This window comes from Excalfactoria chinensis, chromosome 2 (genome assembly GCF_039878825.1).
Source record: "Excalfactoria chinensis isolate bCotChi1 chromosome 2, bCotChi1.hap2, whole genome shotgun sequence".
NCBI lineage: Eukaryota > Metazoa > Chordata > Aves > Galliformes > Phasianidae > Excalfactoria > Excalfactoria chinensis.
This window is the reverse complement of record NC_092826.1, coordinates 71,670,672-71,684,385: the sequence shown is the minus strand read 5'-3', so window position 1 is coordinate 71,684,385 and position 13,714 is coordinate 71,670,672.

Below are 13,714 nucleotides of genomic sequence, written 5' to 3'. Positions count from 1 at the left end.
TTACATGCCTGTAAGAATCTTTGTATGTTCCAGTTTCTGCCCATTGCCACTTGTTTTGTTGCTTGTACCACTGAAAAGAGCCTGACTCCATCATCTTGACTTAAGGCGTTTAGAAACATTAATATGATCCCTCCTCAGTCTTCTTCAGGATTAAGAGTCCCAGATCTCTCAGCCTTTATTCAGACAAGATATGATCCAGGCCATTCTCTATCCAACATGCTGATTTATCCCAATTGCTTAAGAGAGTTAAAGCCTTTCTGAATTCAAGACAGAGAACATCCACTATCTCTTCATCTACCCAGGAAGTCATGACATTATAGAAGGATACTAGATAAGAAAAATATGGTTTTCCCCATCATGGACCCTTGTTGTCTAATATGATAACCTTCTTTTCTTCCTCCTGCTTGAAGATGACACTCAGAATAAAATGTCCACCATGTTCCCAGGGACAGACAGATGTGAGGCTGACTGGCGGCTTGTAGTTTCACAGATCTTATCTTGCTTTTTTTTTTTTTTTTTTTTTTTTTTTTTTTTTTTTTTTTTTTTTTTTGACAATGGCTTTCCTCTAGTCCCCAGGCACCTATTCCTTTCTCAGTGGTCTTTCAGAGATGAAAGAGAACAGACTGGAAATTATTTCTGCCAGCTCCCTGAACATTTTTGGGTATAACCTACTGTAGCCCATGGATTCATGTGAGCTGAGCTTATCTAGATGGTCTCAGACCAGATCCTCCTCAACCAAGGGGAATTATTCGTCTCCACAGATTGTCCCATTTCTCCAGATTCTGTGATTATTAGCAAGACTGAAGGAAAGAAAAAAATCAGCAACTCTGCCTTCTCCGTGTCTTCTGTTACTGGGGCACGCAGCTCATTCAGCAGCAGGCCCACATTTCCCTCAGTATTCCTTTTGCTATTGATGTACTTGACAATTCTAGTGGTTATACTCCTTTTCCATATTCCATACACTTTCTTTTTGGAGTTTTCCCAGCTCACCTATGCAGGTCTTTTGCCACATCTGCCTGACCTCTTACTGTTAGAGTTGCACTGATCTTGAATTTGGATAAGTAGTGCTTGAATGTCAATCACCTCTTAGATCCACTTACATTCCAATGTTCTAACACATGCAATACCTCCAAGTTCTTGAAGATGTCAAACATGTCTTTCCTGAGATCCAGGACAGCAGTCTTACTGTTGCCTTATTTCTTCTACGCAAGATCCCGAACTCCACTATTTCATGTCCACTATATCCCAGACTGCCTTCAGCCTTCATATTCCCAAGCATCCCTTCTTTATTTGTAGGAACAAGGTCCAGCAACCAGCTTCTTCATTGCTCCTCCACCACGTGCCATCAGAAAGATATATTCAGCACTCTTCAAGAACCTCCTGGACTGTGTACATCTGACAGTGTTTCTTCTCCAGCACATATCAGAATGGTTGAAGTCCCCCATGAGAACCAGTGCCTGTGTTCATGAGACTTTCAACTGCTTGTAGAAGGCTTCATCAGTTTTATTTTCCTGATCCAGTGGCCTGTTGTAAACACTCAGAATGGTGCCATCAATATTACCTTGCCTTTTAATTCACACATGTAAACCCTCCTCTCTCTCATCCCTAGGCATTCCAGTTGCCCTCTCACAAAGATCAGCTCTACCACCTTGGCTTGCTGGCCTGTTTTTCCTAAAAAAAGACATAACCATCCATGACAACATTCTAATCTTGTAAACTCTCCTACCATGTCTCTCTGTCACTACAATGAGATCACGGACCTGCAAACACAAACAGATCTCTAATTCTTTTTATTTATTCCCCATACTGTGTACACATACGTATAGGCCTTCTGGATCCTATCACAGAAGACAGTTAAAGAATATTTCTTACTGTTCTGGTAGACCTGATTTATTCCCCAGTTGGTTGCAATAGTATAAGTAATGACATTTGGGACCATGCCCCCACCATCCCACATTTTAAAGCCCATCCCACTCATATGCCTAGATTTTATCAAAGGTCTCCCTGCCTCTTCTGGACTGGTGGATCTTATCCTTCCCTAACACATGATAGACTTCATAGAAAGTTCCAGGGTTTAGCAAAATAACCAGGAAGACATATGCATTATATACCTTATCTTTTTTTAATTTCTTACTTTCTTCCAACTGGCAAAATCAAAGGGACAACAGCTTTGGTATTATAACACTAACACATTAAAAAAAAAAAACAACAAAAAACAAAAACACAGCAATGACAGCAGAGCCCTGGGTTTTAGTAAGTAAGGACTTGTTCAAACACAACCAACAGCTATTGGACAAGGAAACAAAGTAAAAAAGCCGTTTACCCTTAAAAGGCCTCAGATAGATAGAGATCTCCAGCAAAAGACCCTTAACCTCCATTACCAGCCCTTAAATGAGGTCTAGGAGGATGCGGATCCTGTTTCCACACCTTCCAGTCACTCACGTGCATTACATGTAGCTGAGCTGCCCTTGCTTGCCTCTGCCCAATCACTGGTTTTATCTGTGACTTATCATTTTTGCTACAGGTATGTAAATCAAATTCTGTGGCTCTAATTCAAATACAAATTGCAGTATATATTTCATGAAAGCCTAGTGAGAGATACTATTTGTGCTACAAAATTAATTTTTCTTCTCATTGTACAATAACTATATTTTCAGTTAAAAATGTATTTCTAATTTAAGATCTTGTCTTGTAATTTAATGTGATATTGTGTAATGTGTGGACTTCTAAATGTTACTGCTGTACCATTAGTCACAACAATACCTATATATATATATATATATACATATATAAAAGGAAAACTAGAGCAACGCTTGCCTCTATATGTATTTTCTTTGGAAAATTATGCATTGCACATACTGTAGAAGAAACAATGGCAGCAATTTTAAAAGCAGCTGCAATGTAACACAATGACAGCACAACTTATTCATTCTATTTTGCAATTCTCACAACTGAAGTTTGTCAGGCCTACCTTGTTTGAACCTGGGATTTGTTTCAGCTTGTTTAACTCTAGCAATAATGGTTCCTTTGACCAGGCGGCTACAGTAAATTTCTGTGGTTTATCTTTATACAATACAATCTTAATTTTATACAGATAGCAGCAACAAATAGTTAAATTGGTGAATTAGACATTTACGACCATACCATTAACGATGTAGGATAGAGAATTGTAAGCAAAGCTTTAAAGAAGTGGAGACTTAGGAGGCTGTAGAAAACAGGCATGGTATGACAGGATACAGGGCAAAGATTAGTGCTGGGGAAAAAGTACTCACCTATAAAACAGGATTTCCAGTCAGAGGCTTCAGGTCATAATGTTACCTAGATTTATATACACAGGCTACTCACCTATGTGTAAATATATATTACTTGCAGGTAATGCAGAACAGAAACTTTTCAATAAGAATTGTCTCTCCAAACAAATACTTTCTTTGTGAAGCTAGAGTCTTCACATCAATAACAAATTTTTATGAAGATTCCAGTCATTACGTTTAGTGGAGAAAAAAAAAAATATATATGGAAAAAGGACAAAAAAAAAAAAAGAAAGAAAAAAGTTTAACTACATTGTACTGAGAATCAGAGGAAATTTGCATGGGTTGATACATGTTCAAAAATGTTTATGACCTATGCAACTGAAATCACATGACAGTGAAATGTCATATCATAGTACAGTAAACTTTAACCGTGATAATTGCTTTTAATTTTTATAGAATGTTCATCCTGAAGCACACCAAAGTATTACATAGACAGAAAATAAGGTTTATTTATTTTGTGGATACATATTCTATGATATCAGGATTGTATACATAACTTTGATGGCTGAACTCACAGTCTTTAACAAATTGAGATTTAACCTCTCTTATTCTCCAGAAATTTTACAGAAATGGAAACAAACAAACAAACAAACAAACAACATAATCATCACCCTCTCTATCTTGAAATGGAAAGAAAGCTGCTGATAAAAGTTGGAATATTTTTTATTCTCTATGTGAAATAATGAGTAATACTGTATAGAACACAAGAAACTGTATATTGTTATCTTATTTGTTGTTCAGTCAGTATCTTGTATTCTTTCCTAAGCCAAGGAGCTTTTTAAGGAAGAATGAAGTAAAGTTAATGGAATCTACATTCAGCATTTCTGTATTTGCATTCAACCATAATAATAATAAAAATAATAAATTAGCAGTGTAGAATATTGCTATCCATGCGAGAATACTTAATTTTTGTAGAAAAGCAGTTCAAATATAAATAACGTTTTATGTTTCTGTATTTATATTGTGCATATATATATACATACATATAGCCTGAATATTTTAAGAATCTGTTAAGGGCAGAAATTTGATTAATACCTTTATTACTAAAATTCCACTCAGTAATAGTACAGAAGATAAAGCCTGTGTTTGGTTCAATGTAGAAAGAGCATTTAATTCACTCTTTCCAGAGAAAGATGTACAAAATGTAAATCCCTGATATTTATTTTCATTTTTATCATGAAGGAGTTCATCAAAGGCATACCTATGAATAGATAACATCTGCTATTTCCATCGTTAGATGTTTACAAGAGTTAGTTTTACAGAGATGCATATTCTAGCTTTCTTTTGATTACATAGTTACAGTGGAACCATACCTAGGTAATTGTTGGAATCATGAGGAAGGAAGTACATATGTTTTCTCTTTCTTAATTCAATTTGAAATAGTGAGAAACGGTTTCTCTTTGAGGAGCGCTTATAGTAAATTCTAAATACAGCTCTCAGAAGCAGAAATATTCTATGACATCACTGCACCTTATTTTCCCCCAAAATGTGCAAAATAAACATAAAAATCTAATATGTCATAAATAGAATCTAAAACTGTTCTTTAAATTTAAGATTTAAATGTTTTTTTGTTTGCTTGTTCCTTCCCTCCTCCAAAAAAAAGCAATATTGATCCTACTTGAAAGAAATCTCTCTTCCTTTAAAAGAACAATTTTTAACTCAGAAGTTTCTGTTATATCTTCCTTAGCTGCTAAGTCTCTGTTTGGGCTTTAAATAGTAAACTAATAAAATATATTATATACTTTTCTATGCTCATTAATGTAGCTTTTATGCACTGTGTTCTTTTTTCTTGGCAACTTCTCCAATACTATGTAAAAATTTATTAATTCAAGAGACAATTTCTTATATTGTAAGCATGCTAACAATTATAAATCCTTATTAGTTTTCTGTTCTTTATGGTCTCAGCTTTAAAGAGGACAGGAAAGATCAAGATGTTGATTAGTAAATTTGTGCTTAAGTTTATTGACAAAATAAGAATCTATGTTCAGTAAAATGAATAAATGGTAATTCTTCTGTGTACAGTGGATACAACAGTTTAAATGGCAGGCTGCGCTTATAATCCACTACCACCAGTATCCATGCATTACACGCAATCAAAGACTTGCTTCCATCTTGGAGCAGAACAGGCCAGGCTTTCTTGCCAGAGTATCTTTATGCTGCCCTGCATTTTAAACCACTTGGACTTTCTTTAGTTCAGCATTTCAAACATGAATACAGGTCCTAATATTTAACATAGCAATCTTAAACATCTATTTATCTAGATAGTAACTGTTCATATGATCCAGAAAAAAGCATAATAGATTTGTTCAGTCCAAAAGCATATTTCTCTGATACATTATTCCTAAAGCAGTATCATGCTCCACTGCAGACATGGTATCCATGAGGTATTTTCACCATATATCCAGTATGAATGTGTTCCAGTACCAAGCACAGGGCATATAAAGCTTGTCTGTTGACAACTACATGCCAACATTTATGTTTCCAAAGCACAAATAAAATTTCAGTGAGCATTATTTGAATGACTGTGTTTGCATAAAAGGTCAGCTCTTGAGATTTAACCATCTCTCTTGACCTTAACAAGGTCATCCTGACAGTCTTGCTTTTAACTAGAAAGACAAAATCAAACTCTAAGGCATCGCTGCACAATGTGTGATTTTGTAATAGTATCTTTTGTGTAGCTTCTGCTTGGTTTATGGCCTCAAATGAACTATGTTACCTTACATGCAGAACAAAGTTATAACTTTATCATGAAGTAAGATTTCAAAATTGTACTTGGAAAGTGAACTCCTTTCTCTCAGCATCCCATCACAGCACTCCTCCCATCTGTACCAGCAGTCTTCTGGCAGATACAGCATTAAACAAGCTAGATATTTGTACAGACCACATCTGTGCTTCTGGCCTTGTGCTTAGGGCCTTAGATGTCTATAGGTTAGCACAGGCAGATGCTGGAAGGGAACCTGCTGTAGCATGCTCTGCCAGACCACGCTATGTGTTAGTGATGTTATGACAGAAACAATACCCAGCATGTCAAGGAGTTTTATGTAATTCTATTTGGTACACAAAATAAAATACACAATGTCATTGGAATGAGTGAGGAACCTCCCCACTACTGATAGAATGTGCACAGTGTGCTGCAGTAAAATTCATCCAGAATTCATTTGATGCAGCAAGAAGGGTTCTTGGAGCGATACAAGTGATAGCATCTGTCACGGTTTTACAGTTTTTTGTTATTGGTATTTCACATCATAACATCACGTAATACACTGGGATTTAAGGAGTTAATGTCCTGCTTCTATGAACCGCTAGTGTGCTCCCCATCCATTTTGCCTTCAGTTCAGGGTGAGGCCTTTGGTTTCAGGCAAATTCTCTCTCATTTTATTTTTTTCATTACCCTCAATTCCAATTATGTTGTATATATGTATATATATATATATATAACATTTTTATATCAGATTTAGCAAATTAACTTTCCTCCTCAGATTACTCTGTAACACTTTCTAAAGTGAAAATGCTGAGATATGGCTTGAAGCACTGATTGAACACCTGGTGGAAAGGTGGTGTCAACCCAATGGAGCTCAGCTGCATGCAGTGTGCCTGAGTGACCAGACGGGGTGGTGCCAGGATATGCCCATTCCCAGATGTTATTTAGGGGTTGGCGGGGAGAGGGGGTATCTTACTGGAGATTGCTGTCTTCTAAAAGTTGTTATTTCACTGTAGCATTTGCTGTGAAGACTGTTTTATTGATATCTGGAAAGAAATTTATACTCTATTACCTTGGTCTGTATAATCCTATCCATCCCAAGGGTCCTTCTTCTGCTATAGAAGATTACATAGGCCTTAAACACTTCTATTGATAGATCTTTACTCATGCAATTGTACTTCTATCCATTTTCACTTTTTTTATGCATTCTAATCTTCTCTGTCCATGTACAGCAGTCATTTATGCACTTCTGGTGCCCAGTATGCATGCTTTGTGGCCTGCAACTATCTGCAACTGATAAATAAAAGGCTATTAGCTGATATTGTCATATTTCATATTAAGAGTAGACACGATTGTTATTATTTATTTATTTATTATGCACAATGAAAGAGTTGCAATTACCTAAACTTACTGCTGTTTTCAGCTTTTATATAACCTTATACTTACTCCAGCATTGTATGGAAATTGTAAGTCCTGGCTTAACTCAGTGATTGAGTGCCCGGTTAAAGGACACCACTAGTCCTAGGCATACAGGTGAAAGCAATTCACCTGTGACACCAGAAGAGGTGACATCAGGTTCCACTCCTCCTAAGGCCTCGTTTATGAGCTGGATGTCACAAGGGAAGGACTTCTGCCTGGAAATGACTCCTTCTGGAATATTTGGAGAGCTGTGATTCTTGGGATGGGTAAGCAAATTTTTATTTAACCAGGTTGTCACCATTACCCTTTTTTGGGTGGTTTAGAACTGATTATCTGCGATTATCTTTCCCTATGTGGGTAAACACTGATACTAAACAGAACTGTATTCCTTATAGTTCTGTATGTCTGAATAGGCTTAGAAATAACTCATATGGTTTATAAACACCTTATTTTTTTTTTGTGTTGCAGACTCCAGTTTAATAGTGGGTCTCTTTTTCTTCCTGTTGCTTTTCCTTTTTAGTCCTGGGTTAGAATTTTTGATAGAATAATATAGAACTGATGATTTCATAGCACTAGCCATAGTGGCTAGCTTGTGTTCATCCAAGAAGACCATGTTGTCTTATAAGTAATGGGTGCCATAAGCCATCTGTGACAGAACTCTTTGAACACCTTCAGGGATGGGGCATCCACAACCTCTCTGTGCAGCCTGTTCCAGCACATCTCTATTCTCATAGTAAAGAAACAAAACATCCAACCTAAATCTTCCCTCCTTCAGCTTAAAACCATTTCTCCTTGCCCTGCTGCTATCTACCCTTTCAAAGAGTTGACTCCCCTCCTGTTTATAGGCTCCCTTTAGGTGCTTATGTGCTTCTGGTTAGACTGAGCATTAGACTAGCCTGCTTATACTTCAAAAAGAGGTTTGAGATATGCTAACATGTCAACAAAGCAATTTTAGCCATGGAGTAAGATGTTTGACAGCAAGTTCAAATTTTCAGGGCAGGGTACAGTGTCGTAAAGCAATGAACATGCTGACAGATCTACAGACTAATAGAAAGTCAAAGTGCTGAAGAAACAGAAAATCAAAACTTTAATTTTGTTTCTGAAGTGTTTTGTTAGCAGCTTAACAAATTCCTGAAAGATTCATGTGTGAAGGCAGCACTAAGAATGAGACATTCTACTCAGTAGAGAGATAGCAAATACATTTTATTCATCCTTCTTCAGACTTGCCAGCAACTGAATTTTCAGTGACAGAACAGCAATTTAATAATGTTAATGACCTTTGATGTAGAAGGACTGAAGATTGAGGAGCCTACTGTCTTGCGCCACTTAGAGAGTTTCATGAGAGGCATCTTTTTCTCTCAGGAGTCACACTGCCTCTATTCAGCAGGGGTTGTTATGTTGTGATGGAGTCATCCAAGACTGAAAGGAATAATTCACATCAATTACTGAGAGCTCTTTTTACAACTTACAGCAACTACTTGTAGGTAAACTTGACTAATTGGGTAGTTACAATTAATAAGCATTACAGGTAAGACAACTTAAGACAATGGCTGCTACAAAGGCTTTTTTGTTTGTTTTGGTTTTTCTTTTTTGGATATATATCTATTTTTATAATAAAGGGTGATAAAATATAAAAAATGGGGGAGGGAAGACAGGTATATACAGAAACACAGCAAAGCGGTTCACCACTCCAGAGATGTCTTGGTGTCAGGTGTTAATCTTCAGTAGTGATAGGTCATTGGAGGTTGTGTTCAGTTGAGGAGGGCTAAGGACAAGAGCACAAATATTTGTTTATAGTCCAAAGTGGTCGAGTGGGCTCTTTTGGAATGACAGCTTTGGGATCTCAGCAGGATCTTCTTTGTTCCTGTTTTCCAGGTCTTGCAAATATAAATCTTCACATGAGAGGAAGCAGGGAGATTTCACAGGATACAATGGTATTATCTCCTAGTCTCTGGAATCAGGCTGGAGTTATTTGTTTGTGGGCCAGGTCTTCATCCAGTAAACGCTCCTGAGCACTCCCTTTCAAAGGCAAATAGCTCCAAAGAAATGCTTTCAAATGTAAAATTGACCACAAAGTGATGCTGGTTGCCTTATGTTGATTTGAGATGCTCCTGACCAGTCTGAGACCTCTAACCTCTGGAGTCAGGAGTATGCTAGGTATTTGCTTCAGAGTGTTACTTCACAATTATCAATTGCAACCTGAATGACAAGGATGATCAGTTGAAAATACGGGTTTTTCTTTTTTTACTCAACTAAACAACTACAACAACAAAAATGAACTGAACCACTGCCACCAAAAGCCAGGCTGCCTCAATAGCAATACTTCTCATAACGTCCATCATGAAGTTTTGTTTTAGCTGCTCTATGATGGACTTTATTGCCTGCATACTTGGGGAGCATAATACAGTCCAAAACAGTATACTGGTAGAGCACAATAGCTATTTGCTTTAACTCCATGTTCAAGTTAGTTCTGATCGCTCTTTTAGCCAAAGAATTTGTACAGTGTACATATGGTGCTGAGTAAACATTGTGTCTCTGAGTCTTTACGTATCTTAACATATGTTGTCTCCATACAGATAAGAATTTAAAAAATAAAAATAAAAATAAAATAAATTGTGTGAGGTAAAGTGAACTGTAGGAAAGAAGGCAGTTAAGGGCATTAAAGGATATTAAAGCAGCCTGTGAAACACAGTTCTCCTGTTCTTGCTCAATTTCCACTCTTGTTTAAACAGATTAAGTTACAGGACTTGCTACTTGAGTTTTCAGAACCTTAAAGTTGAGGCTTGCTCTGCAAATTCATAAGTTAATTTCTAGTTTGGGATATTTATAAATATATTTATGCATACACTCTAAACGTCATAGAACTGTTAAAAAAATAAAATGCAGTGCAGTGTATGTGTTTATGTAATTCTCATGGGGTGGGTACAAAGAAAAAAGAGAGAAAACTTTGAACCTGAACTCTCCTAAATAGTGACTTGCGGAATCAAACTCTATAATCCAGAGATGGGTTATAAAGCAGGTATGTTTATTTCAGCGCTGGGTGCAAGGGGGATAGCTCCTCCAAACTTGCACACCAACTGGTAAAACCGTGATACAGATATAGGTACACCTCATGCATAGTCAATGATGTCCCGTAATTCTGATACATATTCTTTATCATGTAGACCCCCTCTTGTTATCGCCCATCTTGTCAGGGAGATGCAACTCCTCTTTTGATATTTACAACCCCTAATCCCCTCCTCGCCAGATGTCTCAGGGAGTTCTCACTCCTTATCTGCTCTCCCAGACCCACTGTCTCCATTCCTTGTTATTCTACCTAACTAAATCATTTTCTGAAAACTCCATTCCTTGTTATTCTACCTAACTAAATCATTTTCTGAAAACTACCTTTAACTATCCCCCTTCTAGCCCCCCTTTATTCTGAATTCCAGCAGAGCATCTGTTTTCTGCTTCCCTGTTCATTCCCCCCTTTTCTTTAATCTAGCAGGATTTCTCTCCTGCTAGATCATTCCTTTCCTGTGTGTGGCATCTAGATTCACTTATAATTTCTATGTTCTTGTTGATTGTCATCCACCAAAACAGTGACTGAAATCCCGCGCCTTAAATCTATCAGGGACACCTCTAGGTACCCTGACTGAATCTATATACATTTCTTTTTCAAATGCCAGGGTGAATGGTATAACTGATTGAAGAAGTGCCCAGGTGCCTCCCCAGTGAGATGGTTAAGTTGGACCATAAAATTTGTCCCCCACAGTACCACCAGAGATCTGCCCTGGAGATTCCCAATCTTGTATAATTTCCTGCTGAGTCCTCCATAACATTCAAGACCTCATTGCATAAGGAAAAGTTTCCCATCGGCCTGGTAGCCTTCACACCCTGCCGTGAGAGGCAAGCTGTGTGGTTACCTACTGCTGTAGAGATTGCAGGAGGGATCTTGACACCTGTATCAGGCATTGGAGGAATGAGAGAGAGAGATCTGCAGTCTCTGTTTCCCAGGCAGTTTTCTCTTGGTACAGGGCAATCATGCATTGCATTCTCTTGGGGTCCTTGGTCCACCCCAGCAGAAAGGGCACCACCTGAGCTGTGGGCCATTCTGATGCACAAGCATAGCAATTGCTATGGTTGAGACTCTGGACAGTACACTTAATCCATTCTACCCAGGCATTAATGTCCCCATATCTTGTTTCGATTTCCAGTGTTTGCCTAAGATCTTTTATCTCCTGAACTGTCCTAACTGCAGGGTTTTTAGGGAGATTTTCCACCCCTTTTTAAGCTCTTCAGTATCCTGGACATTCTGGGTATTTAGTTAGGAGTGTATATGTCCAGCCTCAATAGGCAGTTGTCCACCATACATCATTCCATACACTACAAGAGTCCCTTATTCACATCAAAACTATCAGTTGGTCCCTCCCCTGCATTATTGTCAAATTTTACATTTTCCAGATAATTATCAGGATAACGAATGGGTACAGCAGAAAAAAAACTCCTTGTTACAACCTGGAAAACTTTTGTGAGCATTAGTTCTATATAGGTTATAATACTCTCCCACTTACATATACAATTTATTCACCTATTTGAGGAGAAGTTAAAGGTTAGTTAAAATGATAATAAAAATTAAAAAAACTTTTCATTATTTCCTTCTAATTCTTATCTTTTAAAGGTTTTTCTGTGGCAACAGTTCCCACGCCTCAGGGCTAGTAGATGCCTTTAACAGTGTGTAGTGAGTCCATCCTTTCTTGGTTGTCCTCACAGCTATTTCAGTCATTAGAAGTACTTGGAATGGTCCTTCCCAGTCAGGCTGCAGCTTTGTCTCCTTCCCCATCTGGATCAGGATCCAGTCCCCAGCTTGAAATGGGTGAAGTCCTTGGATCCTGGTCAATAGCAGGTACCGTGCCTTACAGTCTCCTTGTTTCACAAAACTGCAGCTGTCAGTAAACCAGGAACTTCTACATCTTCTAGGGTTTTGTCCTTTAGGTCTGACTGACCGTCTGAAATGTGCAGCTTCTGTTGTTTCAAAGTAATCAGGAGATACTGGTTCTCCAGGTGTTCGCTAAGGAAAGATACTGGGTTGACAATATTAGTTACAATTATTTCTACAACATTCTGCTCTATCAGGATGGGCCTGGTATTTCAGGGATCTTTGGGGTGAGAGCCAATGTTCCCCTTTTGCCTCCAATACAGTAAACACTGGATGAGATATTAAAACTGGGATCTTTTTGCCCAATGTAGATTTACAGGCTGCTTGAATATTGAGCACCAGTGCAGCCACTACCCTCAGACACCCCGGCCATCCCTTACTCGCTTCCTGGGCAATTTGCAGCTCAGGGGTTTGGCAGATGGCTTCTTTCCTGGCATTCCTTAAGGTTCAAAGTCCAGCTGTAATCTCCCAAATATGTCACTTGCTGTTGAGTTAGTTGTGCTTTCTGTAAATCAAGAAACTCAGCAGACTCACAGACCATTGCACAGTTCTCTTTTGTTGCTGTGGCATCCACGTGCTGCAGTAAAGTTCCACCCTGGGATGGAGGATCCCAGGTCTCAGGCTCACGAGTTGACCAGTTCACAAAAATCATTAAGCTGTTCTCACAACTCTGGGTAACACTGTTCTGGTTAACTGAGTCTCTTCTCCCCATATTGGCCAAACCAGGCAGAAGAGACATGCTTCAAATCCAGAAGGTAAACAACACCTATTCATTCCTTAACTGGGTTAATAAGGTGCATGGATTTGCCACCACTGAGTGTATCCATTCAACAATTCTATTACTTGTCCTCAAGTCTTGTACCAAACTATTACACTTGCTATCAGAATTTTTTGCAAAATTGGAGTCCAAGCTCCAAAAGGTTATCTATTATTTCTTCTATCCTTCTACAGTTACATATCCTTATAGGGCACCGCTTTACCCTGACTGGGCAGTCTCTTGCTTTTAACTTCTATTTAGGGCTTCATGTTTGGCCCTGATGCCCACACCCCTAAGTGCATCATATTTGATATTACTGTGACTCCGGGGGGTACAACATTGTTTTTCCCCATTTGTGTTAAAGCCAGACTTACATCTTTTATTCAGTCAATCTTGTTGGACCCTTAGCTTCAGTTTTATTAAATTTCTTGCCAGAGTAACCTGGCAGGTACAAGAATTACTGTATTCCTACTTTTATTTAATTAATCCAAAAATGTAAACTCTTTTCTTGTTGGGCAGTAGCTTCTACTACTGCTACAAAACTATCTATGAGTAGTAAGAAGCACCCATATCCACCAGAAAATAAACCTCTTTATCCTGCTTCCCTA